Source organism: Musca domestica, unplaced genomic scaffold (genome assembly GCF_030504385.1).
Source record: "Musca domestica strain aabys unplaced genomic scaffold, Musca_domestica.polishedcontigs.V.1.1 4, whole genome shotgun sequence".
In the NCBI taxonomy this organism is placed as follows: domain Eukaryota; kingdom Metazoa; phylum Arthropoda; class Insecta; order Diptera; family Muscidae; genus Musca; species Musca domestica.
The window spans coordinates 11,570,976-11,589,589 of NW_026712328.1; positions in this window are offsets into that span (position 1 = coordinate 11,570,976).

Here is an 18,614-nt window from a genome sequence, read left to right on the forward strand (position 1 = left end):
CAAAATTAGAAATAAATAACAAGGTAAAAAGTTTCTGTAGGTCTGCCGACAGATGTATTATTAAAAATATTTTGACTTCTTTTATGATTATTCAAATGTTTAACCCCTTATGCAGTATTTTCCGAAAGAATGGGTCAATATTGGCCATTTCGTATCTGACCCAAATAAATATGATATAAATATTGCGACGTGCTAGGTTTGGACTATATCGACTGCATCCTTCACTTTACATTTACATAATTTTTAAAAAATGTTAACATTCCATTCCATGCTTCATATAATATATATTAAAATATTGGTATAGGCAATATTACAAGAAAATAGAATATTTATATCCAATTTATGGAAAGTCATAAATTCCATATTCATCTCAGGTTTGTGGCAAAGAGAGATATATTTAGATATAGAAAGTTGTAAAGAATCGCTGACTTGTTTCGCAAGTTATTACAGATAAAAGTATGGAAAATTGTGACCCTTTGCGAGTGAGGCATCAGAAAGGGTTCACATGTATATATCTTCTGCACAACAGATATTGTTTTAGCAAAAATGTATGTATGTGTGGAATTTGAAGAATTTTTTAATGTCGCTTTCTGTAATCGTTGTGTTTTTCAAAATCTTGAACCCTATTTGGGGCAGGTAGCAAAATAAATCGTAAGATCTGTATCATCTTTATAACAGATCTTGAATGGAAACGGATGTCAATTTTGCTTTTTATGAGCTTCATGGATATTCAAAATTTTGAGTCTTTGTTAGTGGAAATAATGGGATGTGTGAAATATAAAGAGAACCTGATGCTTACTGCGGATTTTATAAACGTTTTGGTTATTCAAAACTTCGACCCTTTGTGGAGGTGGTACCAGAAGGTATGGTCAGATCTTTACCGTTTTTTTATAGATCCTGTGTTCATAGAAATATTAAGATGTGTCAAGTCTAAATGGATTCCGATGTTAATTTCGCGTTTTATGAGCTTAATAGATATTCAAAATTTCGACATTTTGTGGGGGAGGTATCAGAAGGAGTGGGCCGATATATTCCATCTCAACACCAGGCCTTGGGTTAAAATAAATATTTGGATGTGTGAAATTTGAAGACAATCGGACTCTTGCATTACATTTTATGAGAGTTGTAATTATTCAAAATTTTTACCATTTGTGGGGGAGGTACTTGATGAAGCGGACCGATAATGTCCATTTTCACACTTGACCTAGCACTGACGCAAATATAGGGATTTGCCAAGATGGAGCAAAATCGGATTATTGTTTCTCTATCTGTGCAAAAAATATATTTTATTGAAAGTTTCGACCTTTTGTGGGGGAGGTACCTGAAGGAGTGGACCAATGTGTTCCATTTTGGCACCAGACGTTGGGTTATTAAAATTATTGGGATGTGTGAAATTTGAAGTCAATCGGACTCTTACATCACACTTTATAAGAGTTGTAATTATTCAAAATTTTGACCGTTTGTGGGGGAGATACTTGATGGAGTGGACCGATATTGCCCATATTCGCACCTGACGTAGCACTACCGCAAATATTAGGATTTGCAAAGTTAGAGCAAAATCAATTTATCCCATCTCTTTCTGTGCAAAAAATATTTTTTTGAAAATTTCGACCTTTTGTAGAGGAGTTACCAGAAGGAGTGGACCGATATATTCCATCTTAACACTAGACCTTGGGTTGATAAAAATATTTATATGAGTTGTAATTATTCAAAATTTTGACCGTTTGTCGGGGAGGTACTGGATGGAGTGGACCGATATTGTCCATTTTCGCACCTGACCTAGCATTGATGCTAATATTAGGATATGCAAAGTTTGAACAAAATACGATCATCATTTCTCTTTCTGTGCAGTAAATTATGTGAAATTTGAACATTTTCATTTTGACTTTTAAAATGTACAATAGTAATGTTTTATATTGCATATTTTTTCCATTTTGACCTTCTATTTTCGAATGTACATTTGTAGTGCTTTTTTTAATTCTATATTTGAAGCAATCTTTCAATGACGTTTATATATATATATATATATATATATATATATATATATATATATATATATATATATATATAGGTTATGTAATGTATTACGCTTATAACTAAAAAATGGCTGAACTGATTATCACAAGTCACAACGATTCTGACTGGTCTCTTGGCAGAAAAAGACAAAATAAAAAAAAAAAAAAAAAAAAAACGTAAAAATACGGCACTAAAATGTGAACAATTTTGTTACTTTTTGTCACATATTATATATTTCTTTTTCAAATTTTTATGTATTTTATATTTTTTATTTTATATAATTTAATTTTCAATTTTGAATTATACCTTTTCCAACATTTTTATACCCTCAGCCATATGGCTAAAGAGGATATATATCATTTGATACGGTCAAAACGTGCATAGTCGAAATAATGGTTTTAGACCCTAGGTCATAGGACATAGATCAAGTTCGGAGATGGGAATATCGGTCCACTCCTTTTGGTATCTCCCCCAAAAAATGTCGAAATTTTCAAAAAAAAAAAAAAAATATATTTTTGCACAGAAAGAACAAGGATTATCCGATTTTGCTCCAACTTTGCATATCTTAATATTTCCGTCAGTGCTTGGTCAGGTGTAAAAATGGACAATATCGGTCCACTCCATCAAGTACCACCCCACAAATGATCAAAATTTTGAATAATTATAACACCCATAAAATGTGATGTAAGAGTCCGATTGTCTTCAAATTTCACACATCCCAATATTTATATTAACCCACGGTCTGGTGTTAAGATGGAATATATCGGTCCGCTTCTTATGGTAACTCCACCACAAAAGGTCGAAATTTTCAAAAAAATATTTTTTGCACAGAAATTGAAAGGATAATCCGATTTTGTTCCAACTTTGCACATCCTAATATTTGCATCTATGCTATATCAGGTGCGAAAATGGACAAACGGTCAAAATTTTAAATAATTACAGTTCCTGTAAAATGTGATGTAAGAGTCCGATTGTCTTCAAATTTCACACATCCCAATATTTATATTAACCCACGGTCTGATGTTAAGATGGAATATATCCGTCCTCTCCTTCTGGTACCTCCACCACAAATTGTCGAAATTTTCAAAAAATTATATTTTTAGCACAGAAAGAGAAAGGATTATCCTATTTTGCCCCAACTTTGCAAATCCTAATATCTGCGTCAGTGCTAGGTCGGGTGCGGAAATGAACAATATCGGTCCACTCCATCAAGTACCTCCCCCACAGAGGGTCAAAATTAGAAATAAATAACAAGGTAAAAAGTTTCTGTAGGTCTGCCGACAGATGTATTATTAAAAATATTTTGACTTCTTTTATGATTATTCAAATGTTTAACCCCTTATGCAGTATTTTCCGAAAGAATGGGTCAATATTGGCCATTTCGTATCTGACCCAAATAAATATGATATAAATATTGCGACGTGCTAGGTTTGGACTATATCGACTGCATCCTTCACTTTACATTTACATAATTTTTAAAAAATGTTAACATTCCATTCCATGCTTCATATAATATATATTAAAATATTGGTATAGGCAATATTACAAGAAAATAGAACATTTATATCCAATTTATGGAAAGTCATAAATTCCATATTCATCTCAGGTTTGTGGCAAAGAGAGATATATTTAGATATAGAAAGTTGTAAAGAATCGCTGACTTGTTTCGCAAGTTATTACAGATAAAAGTATGGAAAATTGTGACCCTTTGCGAGTGAGGCATCAGAAAGGGTTCACATGTATATATCTTCTGCACAACAGATATTGTTTTAGCAAAAATGTATGTATGTGTGGAATTTGAAGAATTTTTTAATGTCGCTTTCTGTAATCGTTGTGTTTTTCAAAATCTTGAACCCTATTTGGGGCAGGTAGCAAAATAAATCGTACGATCTGTATCATCTTTATAACAGATCTTGAATGGAAACGGATGTCAATTTTGCTTTTTATGAGCTTCATGGATATTCAAAATTTTGAGTCTTGTTAGTGGAAATAATGGGATGTGTGAAATATAAAGAGAACCTGATGCTTACTGCGGATTTTATAAACGTTTTGGTTATTCAAAACTTCGACCCTTTGTGGAGGTGGTACCAGAAGGTATGGTCAGATCTTTACCGTTTTTTTATAGATCCTGTGTTCATAGAAATATTAAGATGTGTCAAGTCTAAATGGATTCCGATGTTAATTTCGCGTTTTATGAGCTTAATAGATATTCAAAATTTCGACATTTGTGGGGGAGGTATCAGAAGGAGTGGGCCGATATATTCCATCTCAACACCAGGCCTTGGGTTAAAATAAATATTTGGATGTGTGAAATTTGAAGACAATCGGACTCTTGCATTACATTTTATGAGAGTTGTAATTATTCAAAATTTTTACCATTTGTGGGGGAGGTACTTGATGAAGCGGACCGATAATGTCCATTTTCACACTTGACCTAGCACTGACGCAAATATAGGGATTTGCCAAGATGGAGCAAAATCGGATTATTGTTTCTCTATCTGTGCAAAAAATATATTTTATTGAAAGTTTCGACCTTTTGTGGGGGAGGTACCAGAAGGAGTGGACCAATGTGTTCCATTTTGGCACCAGACGTTGGGTTATTAAAATTATTGGGATGTGTGAAATTTGAAGTCAATCGGACTCTTACATCACACTTTATAAGAGTTGTAATTATTCAAAATTTTGACCGTTTGTGGGGGAGATACTTGATGGAGTGGACCGATATTGCCCATATTCGCACCTGACGTAGCACTACCGCAAATATTAGGATTTGCAAAGTTAGAGCAAAATCAATTTATCCCATCTCTTTCTGTGCAAAAAATATTTTTTTGAAAATTTCGACCTTTTGTAGAGGAGTTACCAGAAGGAGTGGACCGATATATTCCATCTTAACACTAGACCTTGGGTTGATAAAAATATTTATATGAGTTGTAATTATTCAAAATTTTGACCGTTTGTCGGGGAGGTACTGGATGGAGTGGACCGATATTGTCCATTTTCGCACCTGACCTAGCATTGATGCTAATATTAGGATATGCAAAGTTTGAACAAAATACGATCATCATTTCTCTTTCTGTGCAGTAAATTATGTGAAATTTGAACATTTTCATTTTGACTTTTAAAATGTACAATAGTAATGTTTTATATTGCATATTTTTTCCATTTTGACCTTCTATTTTCGAATGTACATTTGTAGTGTTTTTTTTTTTAATTCTAATATGATGTGTAGGTTATAAAACTGTTATTTATAGATTTTATGTATTTGTTCGTAATACCCAATAAATACATAAAATCTATAAATAACAATTTAATCCGTTGTCGCTTTATATGAAAATTCTAAAATCGGGAAAATCGACAATTTTTCAATGGAATCGAATTTCAAAATAATAGTGCATTCTACCGACAAACTTCATAAGGACCTTTAAAAAATTGCCGCAAAAAAAATCAGCGAACCAGTTGAAGATTCTTTTTCTTTTTTCTATATTGAAGTGTACATTTTTTATTGGTTTGAATTCTGAATGAATAATATTAAAAATGAAATGAGGGCGCAATACGATGTTAAATGCTTTCTACTCCAGGACCTACATCGTGCTTCAGCTGGAAGATGCGAACACATTAAAACAAACAAAAATGACCGAAGAAGCGTTATGGGGTTAATTTCAAAAAGTGGACCTGCTTCTTTCATATGACAATAAATTGTCAAATGAGAACACAAAATGCAAAATACATTGGGACTGCAATCAGTCAAATACCGACTATAAAAGAACGCAAAATAGAAATTCTACCTAAACATTCTAGATACCTTTAATCGCTTTGGCAGGTCATGATATGGGTCATAACCCCTGATAACGGAACAACCCGATTTCAAGTATATTCTACATTTTAACCATATTTTTCGTGCTAATTTTAGCTCATGTTGATAATTTAAGAAGAAACCATCTTTGCAAAAAAATATCAAGTTTTGGTATCACCATCATATGATTTAAGGTATTTTCGGGGTCTTGGCCACTTTTTTCATTTTTTGGCTCTTATTTGACATCTTTGTTTCTAAGGGGGAAGAAAACCTCTTCTTATAAAATTTTTATTTTTCGGAATAGTGCGCATCTTAGTCTTGAGGCTACCTGGGTAAAAAACCCTGGGGTAGAAAATCATCTTACAGATAATTATCCTCATAGAAATTTATTTAAGTATAGTCCCCACATTAGTATACCCTCAAGTCCACTTTCCCAACCAATGTGTGGTCAGAAAATAAAATTTGGTATTCTATTGAATTTGTAACCCCCAATAAAATATTGGTTGGGAACGTAGATTTGAGATGTACGTCTATATGAAATAAACTCCGAAATGTCATTCTGGGACTCATTCAGTCGGAAATTGTGGCAGAAACATGAAAAAAATACGAAATTATAAAGTAACTTTATTGGATCTCCACCGCACAATTTAAATGACAAACAATTAATGCCCATCTTACGGTAATCGGAGCAAAAGAGTAATTCTTTTGGCTATTCCGACAACATTCTGCCTTCAAGTATGAGGTGGACAAAACTGAATACCACACAGTAGGGGATTTTAAACGATGGAAATACAAATTTCAAATTATAGCTTATTTGAATGTTTTTTACAATATCAAAAATTGAGCTGAATTTTCACATGGGACTATTATAGATGTTCTTTATCATATAGGTATTTAACACTCAAATTAAAGCCTATAGCTGAAAAATAAGATCAGGCTATTCAAAATATCTAAACCGACGGTAATTATAACTTTTGCCATGAATATTAATTTATATTTAGTCATGGAGTCATTACTCATAATCACGTCATTACTTATAATCAAAATTGGAGTAATTATAATGGAGTCATTACTTATAATGAAAATTGTGCCGCCTACATAAGTCAGACCTGTGATTTATTATGCTTTAAAGACTAAAAGTACGGGCCGGCAACGCGGACCGGGCCAGCTAGTATGCAATATAAAACATTACTATTGTACATTTTAAAAGTCAAAATGAAAATGTTCAAATTTCACATTTTTACGCGATTTTTTTGGATTTTATTCTTTTCTGCCAAGAGGCAATTCCGAATTTGTCTAAATCGTTAAAATCAGACCGGCGGTCTTTATCTTATAAGAGTAGTAACTAACACAACTTTCTTTTACATATAGAGAGATAGATTTAAAAGTAGGCGCGTTCCTCAGCCCCTAAATAAGTACTTAGGGTTGGATGGAAAGCAAACAGCATCTCGTGTAATAATTCTCAAACCGATATCTTCACTATTTTGGCAAATATAAATATTTTAGATAAATCGTAATAGTGGGAGTAAAAGGAGGCGTGATTAATATTTTTTTTCTTTAAAAACCTAACTCGGGGTATGACAAACGTTTGTACAAAAAATTATGCAAATCGGTCCAGCCGTTTTCAACTGATTCCGTTACCAACAAACAACAATTGATTTTTATATATATAGAAGAAGATATATATCACTGTGGAAATCACTATCTTTCCAACGAAATGTAGTAGGTTAATAAAATTTTACCCAAATGTATATAATGTCTGCAGGACTTTTGGTATTGAAAATGGGTCATGTAGGTCCACGTTTTGGTATAGCTCTATATAACGATAACTCCCGATATTCGGTATTTTGATGAATTTAGCGACCGATTTCAATTAAATAAAATATTGAATGAAGAAACTTTAATATATAAAGTTTTCCTCAGCTCACTAATGGAAGGGGGTATTAAAAGTACGGCCCCAACTTAACGTTTTTACTTGTTTGTAATTAAAAAAATATTATTTCTTCCAAATATTGAACTAATTCCTTATGTGTGATATGAATAAAGATAATGTTAATATCACATCGAATCCCTTAGCACGGAATTGTGCATTAATACGTACGTGTGGCCGTCCAAAGGTATAGGGTGTTAAATAAAAGAATGTAAGAAAAACACAATGGTTTTAATATAAATGTTTCAGCCAATTGCCGTGTATTTATCGTGTGGTAAACGATATTACTTTTTTTAATACATCGATGATAGCTTAAATCACAGATCTGACTTATGTACGCGGCACAATTTTTATTATAAGTAATGACGCCATTATAATTACTCCAATTTTGATTATAAGTAATGACTTGATTATGAGTAATGACTCCATGATTAAGTATAAATTAATATTCAAAAAAAATTATAATTACCGTCGGTTTTAGATATTTTGAATAGCCTGATCTTATTTTTCAGCTATAGGCTTTAATTTGAGTGTTAAATACCTATATGATAAAGAACATCTATAATAGTCCCATGTGAAAATTCAGCTCAATTTTTGATATTGTAAAAAGCATTCAAATAAGCTATAATTTGAAATTTGTATTTCCATCGTTTAAAATCCCCTACTGTGTGGTATTCAGTTTTGTCCACCCATACTTGAAGGCAGAATGTTGTCGGAATAGCCAAAAGAATTACTCTTTTGCTCCGATTACCGTAAGATGGGCATTAATTGTTTGTCATTTAAATTGTGCGGTGGAGATCCAATAAAGTTACTTTATAATTTCGTATTTTTTTCATGTTTCTGTCACAATTTCCGACTGAATGAGTCCCAGATTGATATTTCGGAGTTTATTTCATATAGACGTACATCCCAAATCTACGTTCCCAACCAATATTCTCTTGGGGGTTACAAATTCAATAGAATACCAACTTTTCTTTTCTGACCACACATTGGTTGGGAAAGTGGACTTGGGGGTATACTAATGTGGGGACTATACTTAAATAAATTCCTATGAGGATAATTATCTGTAAGATGATTTTCTACCCCAGGTAGCCTCAATACTAAGATGCGCACTATTCCGAAAAATAAAAATTTTATAAGAAGAGGTTTTCTTCCCCCTTAGAAACAAAGATGTCAAATAAGGGCCAAAAAATGAAAAAAGTGACCAAGACCCCGAAAATACCTTAAATCATATGATGGTGATACTAAAACGTGATAATTTTTTTGCAAAGATGGTTTCTTCTTAAATTATCAACATAAGCTAAAATTAGTACGAAAATACGAAAAAAAATGGTTAAAATGTAGAATATACTTGAAATCGGGTTGTTCCGTTATCGGGGGTTATGATCCATATCATGACCTGGCAAAGCGATTAAAGGTATCTTGAATGTTTAGGTAGAATTTCTATTTTGCGTTCTTTATAGTCGGTATTTGACTGATTGCAGTCCCAATGTATTTTGCATTTTGTGTTCTCATTTGACAATTTATTGTCATACGAAAGAAGCAGGTCCACTTTTTGAAATTAACCCCATAACGCTCCTTCGGTCATTTTTGTTTGTTTAAATGTGTTCGCATCTTCCAGCTGAAGCACGATGTAGGTCCTGGAGTAGAAAGCATTTAACATCGTATTGCGCCCTCATTTCATTTTTAATATTATTCATTCAGAATTCAAACCAATAAAAAATGTACACTTCAATATAGAAAAAAGAAAAAGAATCTTCAACTGTTTCGCTGATTTTTTTTGCGGCAAATTTTTAAGGGTGATTGCGAAGTTTGTCGGTAGAATGTACTATTATTTTGAAATTCGATTCCATTGAAAAATTGTAGATTTTTCCCGATTTTAGAATTTTCATATAAAAAACAAGTAAGCAAATTCTACAGTCGAGCGGGCCGACCGTTGAATACCCTACAACACTACAATAAACGATACAGTTTATATAGGCGAGATACTCGAAAGAATTCCACAAGATATTGTGACAAATAATAAAAGAAAACCATCAGGTTTCATTCTCTAATTTTCGAATAAAAGTAACTTAGTTTAAGCTCATTTCCAATTTATTGGTAGATGTTGCACGTAAATGGTCTTCCTAGATCTGGAACCAATATTTCCCAAAGACCCATAATCTCTCAGAAGTGGCAAAAGATTAACATTTATTATTGGTTTTTGACTGAAACGCTTCTATATGAGATACAGACATTTAACTAAAATCTTCAAATCAGCGTTATCGAAATAGTCAGAAGTGCGTCTTTCCTGTATTTGTGAATTCTCCAAGAAGTCACAATAATGGACATTTTCGTATTTTGTCGACAAAAGTTGGCAAACTATTTTACACATTGAATATTTTTGGATGGTCATCCAAAATTGCTTGGCTTTTGCAATGTCCGGTAACCCCCATTCAAATGTGCGTGAGGATCGGGCGATAATTACGAACTGCTGACAATTTTGCAGTTTTTTGGTCCATTTCAACCCCTAAATATATGGCGATCATCTCCAAAAAGAGTAGGCTTCTATTCTGACCCTCATCTTATCCCCATGCAAAATTTCGTAAGGATCGGGCCATAAATGCGATCTGTATATGATATCCTAACTACTTAGTTTTGTTAGCTGTAGAAATATTACCAAATGTTTAATTCAAAATGAAAATATGCCAAAAATATGACAAAATTGAAAAAATATGAGAAAATTTTAAAAAATCAATATTTTCATCTTTAGAGAGATGTTTTTATGCGATTTGTTTAGACGTTTTTTCTTTCCTGCCAAGAGGCCATTCTGAATAATTGAGAACTGTCGAAATCAGTTCAGCCGTTCTCGACATAAAATAGATCTTTCAAGCATATCTTCCTTAATAGACATATATATCGCACATATTTTGCTATATATTCGATTTGTTGGATCTTAACATCAATGTAAAGATCAGAAGTAACCTTGTCATGGCTTTGTAATTTCGCCGGGATTTAAAATATTGGCGGTTTAATGAAAAATTTTGAATTTTTTCAACAAAAAGATATAGTCTATTTTAGCCGCTAATTATTATCCGATGACCATCCAAATTGGTAGGCTTCTTCCCCGTCCTAAACTCTAGCTACATGCGAAGTTCCGCGTCGATTGGTCTATAATTGCGACCTGTATAGCTACTGCAAAATACGACATTTTTTCAGTATTTGGTCCATTTCAGCCCCTAAACATTTGGCGATCATCTCCAAAAGAAATAGGGTTCTATTCTGACATTAACCCCACCTACATTTTAAATTTCGTGAAGATCGGGCCATAATTGCGACCTGTAGAGTGATTACAAATTAACATGGACAGACGGACAGACGGACGGACGGACATACATAGCTAGATCGACTCAGCTCGGCGAGCCTAGGAAGATCCATATATACTTTCCTATATGGGAAACCAATATTTCGAGGTGTTACATAAATTCTGGCCCAATCAAACTTATAATACCCCCAACACATAGTGTTGTAGGGTATAAAAACCTACACATCGTATTAGAATTCCAAAAAAAAAAAAAACTCTACAAATGTACATTCGAAAATAGTAAGTCAAAATGGAAAAAATATGCAATATAAAACATTACTATTGTACATTTTAAATGTCAAAATGAAAATATTCAAATTTCACATTTTTACGCGATTTTTTTTTTGGATTTTATTCTTTTCTGCCAAGAGGCAATTCCGAATTTGTCTAAATCGTTAAAATCAGACCGGCTGTCTTTATGTTATAAGAGTAGTAACTAACACAACTTTCTTTTACATATTGATAGATAGATTTAAAAGTGGGCGCGTTCCTCAGCCCCTAAATAAGTACTTAGGGTTGGATGGAAAGCCAACAGCATCTCGTGTAATAATTCTCAAACCGATATCTTCACTATTTTGGCAAATATAAAGATTTTAGATAAATCGTAATAGTGGACGTAAAAGGAGGCGTGGTCAATATTTTTTTCTTTAAAAACCTAACTCGGGGTATGACGAACGTTTGTACAAAAAATTATGCAAATCGGTCCAGCCGTTTCCAACTGATTCCGTTACCAACAAACAACAATTGATTTTGATATATATAGATTTGTTCACCTTTATGAGCTAGATTTGTGAAATATTATGCTATGCAAAATTTGCATTAAAGACTAAAACTACGGGCCGACAACGCGGACCGGGCCAGCTAGTATATATATATATATATATATATATATATATATATATATATATATATATATATATATATATATATATATATATTCGCACCTGACCTAGCACTGATGCAAATAATAGGATTTACAAAGTTGGAGCAAAGTCTATATGACATAAACTCCGAAATGTCAAACTGGGACTCATTCAGTCGGAAATTGTGGCAGAAAAATGAAAAAATACGAATATTAGAAATTAGCAGGGGACCCAAGATTTGTTGAATCGTCATTGAACTATACTATGTTGAAAAATATGGACTTTATGGGGTCTCCAACGCACAATTTGAATGACAAAAAAATGAATTCCCATCTAACGGTAATGGGTGTAAAAGAGTAATTATCTTTCACCATTATGAAAACACTCTGCCCTCAATTAAGAGGTGGACAAAACTAAATACCAAGCAGCACGGTATTCTAAACGTTAAAAAAGTCCAAATTACATATCATTTGGATGGAAAATGTTGCTAAGCTCTTATCGTAAGAATACCAAAAATTAAGCCGATTTTATAGAGGTGAACATGTATTATAATTTTTGCTATGAGTATTTATTTATATTTAGAAATTACTATAGAGTCATTACTTAAAATAAAAATTTTCAGATACTTGTCAAATTGTCATTAATGAGATCTGTGGTTTATTATGCTTTAGAGATTGAACGTGGATGAATTTTGGCACGAGCACTTACTGATGGCTTACAATATCGAGGACCAAATAAGGGAAAGGTAGGTATACCTTTTCGTATAGTCCTCATATAGCGGAACCTCCCAATATTCGGTATTTTGTCGATTTAAGCCAAATTTCATATTCGGTATTAGGAGTTCGTAATAGATCCTACCACCTTTGGCAAACATTGTCTTTATATATCCATGTTTTCCTATAGTTACCTCAAGGTATTCAGTATTTTGAAGATTTAACCCATATTTTCCAACGGAAGTATTTCCAATTTGATTGTAGATGATACCAACTACTTTGACAAACAATTGATTATATAGGTAAACGTTTTCCTATAGCTGTCATATAACGTACCTCCCGATATTCGGTATTCAATATAATTGTATCACATGTAGTACTTGAAATCATCAATATATACTCCTGTAACAGAATAATATATAATATTTGAAGTTTTTAACAAACACTCCAATGGAGTTCGCTGGGATTTGCAGTTTAAAGTGAAGCTCGTTTGAATACTGAATTCGAATACTTTTATTATTAAAGTTTTCTTCACCTGTTGGGTATTACTTGTTAACATTATCGACAATATAGAAACAAAATGTTGTTAAGACTCCACCAAAGTCAATGATACATGTTCACCAATTCATCGGTATTTGGTTCTGGCTAAACTTTCCGTATGGGCAATATAAGTCAGAGACCTTTTAATATAGAGTTATCTAGATATTAATAATAATTTTCTAAATTCTTTGTAAAATAAGTATAACCTCCAAACTTACAGAATCTAAATCAAATATACCATACCGAGACAATTTCTTAAGCCTGTTTCTACTCTTTGTCGGTTAGAACATAATTTTTTGCAATTTGAAGACAATCTTTTGTAAATGCTCTAAAGTTTTGTTTCGCATTAATTCGCATTTCCATTCTGTACTTAACAAGTTTCATGGTAAAATTAATAAGGTAAAGTCATTTCAAATAAACATATCCATCTCTGCATTTTCTGTAATTTACCATATACAGGGTGAGATTAAAAAACCGCTACAAAGTCAAACGCCATAATTTTTACATTTTTTTAATTTTGTTGAATGAAAGCCAAAAAAGTCCAAAATAGCATCAAATTTTAGAATAAGTTTAGATTTGTTCGAATTGGTCACCTTTGGCACGAATTATGACATTAAACGGCCAATGAAACGTCACACGCTGACGGAATGTTGCTCTGCGGTATTTTGGCCCATTCCTGTCGAAGCGATTTCTTGAGGTGATTGATACGTTGGTATTTTTTATTGTCAACCTTGCTTTCCAAAATACTTCAGACACTTTAGTCCAACGGATTGGTATCCGGAGATTTTCGTGGTCATTGTGCGCTGGAAATGAAACGAGGAACCTCATTTTGTAACCATTCTTGGGTGGCGCGTGCTGAGTGCGATGGTGCTGAGTCCTGTTGGAATGTCCAAGGTCTGCGGCCAAATTGCTTGCGTGCCCAAGGCTTTAATACACCCTCCAGAATATTTTTGCGATAATATTCGGCATTTATTCTGATGCCACGGTCGATTAATACGAGCGGAGAGCTACCATCGGCCGTTATGGCGGCCCACACCATCACCATGGCCGGCGCTTGAGTTCGGGTGGCCAACCGAAGGTAAACATTTTCAGCTGACCTCTTTGTCAATCGGTTTGTAACTCTTCGAAATACTCATGTCAGACCCAACAAAGTATATATATTCTTGATCAGAGTAAAATTGTAAGACGATTTAGCTACGTCCATCGGTCTGTTTGTTCGTCTGTCTATTGCGATCACGCTATCTTTTGAACGAATTGAGATAGAAGGCTAGAATTTTACACACATATCTACTTTGCCAGTAGACAAGTTAAGTTCGTAAATGGGTCATGTCGGTCAACGTTTAGTATCGCCCACATATAACGGTACCTCCCAATATTCTGTATTTTTATGATTTTAGCGATATTATTGGTCGGAATTGCTTCAACTTTCGTATTGGAAGATCTTAGTGGCTACTACAACTTATGGCAAAATATTACTTATGCAGGTTTACGTCTTCGTATAGCCCCTATATTTTATGGTTATAGACCGAAATTGTTTCAAATTTCGTATTTATTTTTCGTAATGGGTACTACATCCTCTGACAAAAAATTGTGCATGCAGTTCACGTCTTGGTATAGCCATCATATAACGATACCCCACGATATACGGTATGTTGATGATTTTAGCGACGTCATTCACCGGAATTCGTATTTGAAGTGCGTAATGGATACTTCAACCTATGACAGAAAACTGTCTATGCACACATATAACGGTACCTACGTTTTTTCGGAATGTTGATGATATTAGCGACATTATTCAACGGAATTTTTTAAAATTTCTTATTTGAAGGTCCAGTGGGTTATGGTATAGCCCCCACATAAAGCTTGTCATTCAAACGGGCATTTTTGTCTTATTCGACGATGAATCTTCTATAATAATGCTGGACAAAGAAATTGCAGATAAGATTGGTGTACGAGGAAAAAATAATCAGTTAAATATTCATATTCGGAGCCGAGAAGAAGAAGAATCATCAACCTCAAAACTTTTATGCAGTGTCTTAAAGACCTTGAGTAAAGAGGAAATAACAGTTAGTATGGGTACTTCACCGCACCGTACAACAATATAGTGTCGAAGTTGTTAATTGGACTGGACCATGCCCATCTAGGGCTACCATCTAACCTCGATTTTTCAAATACGCCTGGACCATATACCAAATTAGATTGGGTGGAATTTAGACCATGCAAATCACTTTATTCCTCATTGAAATCGTGCCTTTTCAGCCATATTGAGGTAGAACATGAAATTCATAAATTGATTCAAGATTATGTTAATATTGAAATATAGGTGTAACAGGCGCCCCTTCAGTGGAATCTGATGCTGCTATAAGAGCAAAGTGAATTCTTCATGAATCGACAAAACGAATTGGAAACCGGTTCCAAGCAGGCCTATCGTGAAAATCCGATCGAGTAGATGTCAGATAGCCATTCTAAAAGGAACAGGACGAAAATTTCAGCCTACAGAGAAATAATAAAATATTACATCAAAAATAATTACGTTCGGAAAGTTATGCCGGAGGATATAAGCTTAAAGTCTAATTGAAAATGAAAAGTTAATATTAGTTTTCAAGCTGCCGCCAAAGTAGAGAAATTGCTGTCAGCGCAGACATTCGCGAAATGTTTCATCAAATTAAAATACAGGCGAGCAACAGAATATCTCAAAGATTTTAATGGAGAGTTGGTAATCACCTTTGGAGCCGCCTGCTCGCCGTGTTCTGCCTTACACGTTATGAGGACCAATGCCAGAGAACATGTTGATAATCATCCCAGAGCCATAGCAGTGATTTATTGACATCGCTATATGCACGAGTTCATCAAGAGCTTTGGTTCGATTGAAAATGCTATTGAAATTTCGAAACAGGTTTGAGAAATACACAAAAATGGAAGTTTTGAACTAAGAGGGTATAAACTTCACCCTGGCTCTAGATGGCAAATCTTCGTCTAAAATAATTTCTAAAATGGATTTCTAGTAGACACAGAAATTATAAGTCGTATGTTACACTGTTGCAGTAAAATAGATTTTTCCTATCATCTCGGAGAGTAGGTAGTCCGGAATTCCCGAAGCTTCAAGAAAATGAATGGCCAAGTTACAGCTCCGCTACTCCTGTGGCTGAGGAGGCAGATCCATAGTTAATTCGCCCAAGAATTACGCTCTTAATCATTAAAAATGATTTTGTAAAATATGAACGCTTTTCGTTATATTGCCGACAGAAAAGAGTGATAACTCTCAAGTCTTTCGATTTATAAACATATGCCGAGAAAATATTAGTGAAAATGTTCGACATGGTCTGACTGCCCGAGATTTAGAAATAGCTGAGATGACCTTTTGCCAACAGTTCCAAATTACTGTACATTGGCAAGTTTAACGCCGTATATTGATAAAACTGGCCGTATTATATTGTCTGAAGACTAAACTCGAGAAATGAAACATCAGAATCATGAAGCAACTGTCTGTTAGATCAGAAAGAAGTTTTGGATTCCGCATTTAAGGCGTCTTTTGAAAAGTGTTGCATCTTGTTGTCTTACATGTCGAAATATTAAGAAAGTACTGCATCACTCGATCTAGGAAATATCTCCCAAAGAGCATATCCTGCCATCTCTCCTGATTGAAGCGTAACATATTGTTAATTCTAGGCACTTAAATCATGTGCCTGTGAGTCCAGATGAAGATGAGCCATTTACTTCGAATCACTTTGTAATAAGTTATTCGAAAATTCCAGAGACTCCTTTCAGCAGTGAAAAGCTATCCCACCTGAGAATACAGTGGCGAGTTGTAGAAGTTTAATAGACAGATTTTGTAAACGTTGGGTGCTTAAATATTCGTCGACTCTGACCAGAAAAGTCAAGTGGTGTGAGTACATGAAACCTATAAAGGAATGAGATGTTGTGTTCGTATGTGATCCTAATGTTTCACGAAATCAATAGCGGAGAGGTTTGGTCACACGTAGCGATGGAGTCGTACTTAACGTTGATGTCAAGACTTCCACTGGTGAGTGGCGAAGGGCTGTCTCAAGGATGGTAGTCCTGGACCTAAATGAGGGTGGAACTGGTCACTCCACGGAGGAGGAAATGTCGCTGAATATCCAATTGTGTTCCAGCTGATCGTCGTTTATTTACTGTATCTATCGACAGTAATCGATCATTGTGAATGACACTTGTAAGCCTGGGGTTTGCATTCCTCTTTGTCCTTCATTTACATTTTATGATCATTTCTATCGATGGAATTATGGTTTGTCTGCTTGCCGTCAAGTGAGGGAATGCAAAAACTGCGGTAAGTCCGTTATTTGTTATGATTATCGTATGTATGTAATAGTGTTTTTTCTTATAGAAATAAACGTATATGTTTTTTACTAGCACGATAAAGCAAAACTCCTCGCTTCAGAGTTTATTTAGTTGCAGCCGCAGCAGTTCACATTAATTGATGTAGATCATTATAATTTGGCACAATAGTTATATTGTGAAATACACTATATATGTAGGTCCACGTTTTCCTATAGCCCCCATATGACGGAACCTTTGGATATTCGGCACTTTGACGATATAAGACACATTTTCTAACAAATATTTCCTAAATGTGGTATTTGCAATTCGTAATGTGTTTTCGCTCTGGTGACAGAATATTGTTTACATAAGTCCACGTTTTCAGCGTCCATATAACGATACCTTCGGATATTAGGTACTTTGACGATGTAAGCCACACTTGTTGTAGAATTTCTGTAAAATTTGGTATTTGTAGTTCATTATGGGTTCTACTTCCGGTTGTCAGAACATTGTATATATTAGTCCAAGGTTTCCAATTAACAGTAGCCACCAATATTCGGTATTTCGATGATCCTTACCAAATTTTCCTTTTTTTTACTTTTCTTTAAAAATCTTTTCAATTAGGTTTCCAGAAACATTTATATAAAAACTAGCTGGCCCGGTCCGCGTTGCCGGCCCGTAATTTTAGTCTTTAATGCTATTATATCCTCCACCTTGGAAAGGAGGGTATATTAACTTTTCATTCCATTTGTAACATCACTAAATGTTCGTCATAGACCCCATTAAATATGCATATATATTCATAATCAGCATAAAACTCTAAGTCGATTTGTCCGTCTGTATGTCTGTTTGTTTAAATTACGATACAGCCCACATTATTTGACGTATAGCGTCAAAATTTAGCTGAAAAGTCAAAATTTAGCTGAAACGTCAAAATTTAGCTGAAAAGTCAAAATTTAGCTGAAACGTCAAAATTTAGCTGTATAAGATGGTTGGTATTGAAAATGATCTATCGATTCACGTTTTGGTATAGTCCCCATATAATGTCTAACACATATAACGATACCTACCTATATTGGGTATGTTGATAATCCACACATTTACGCGTATAATTGTTTCA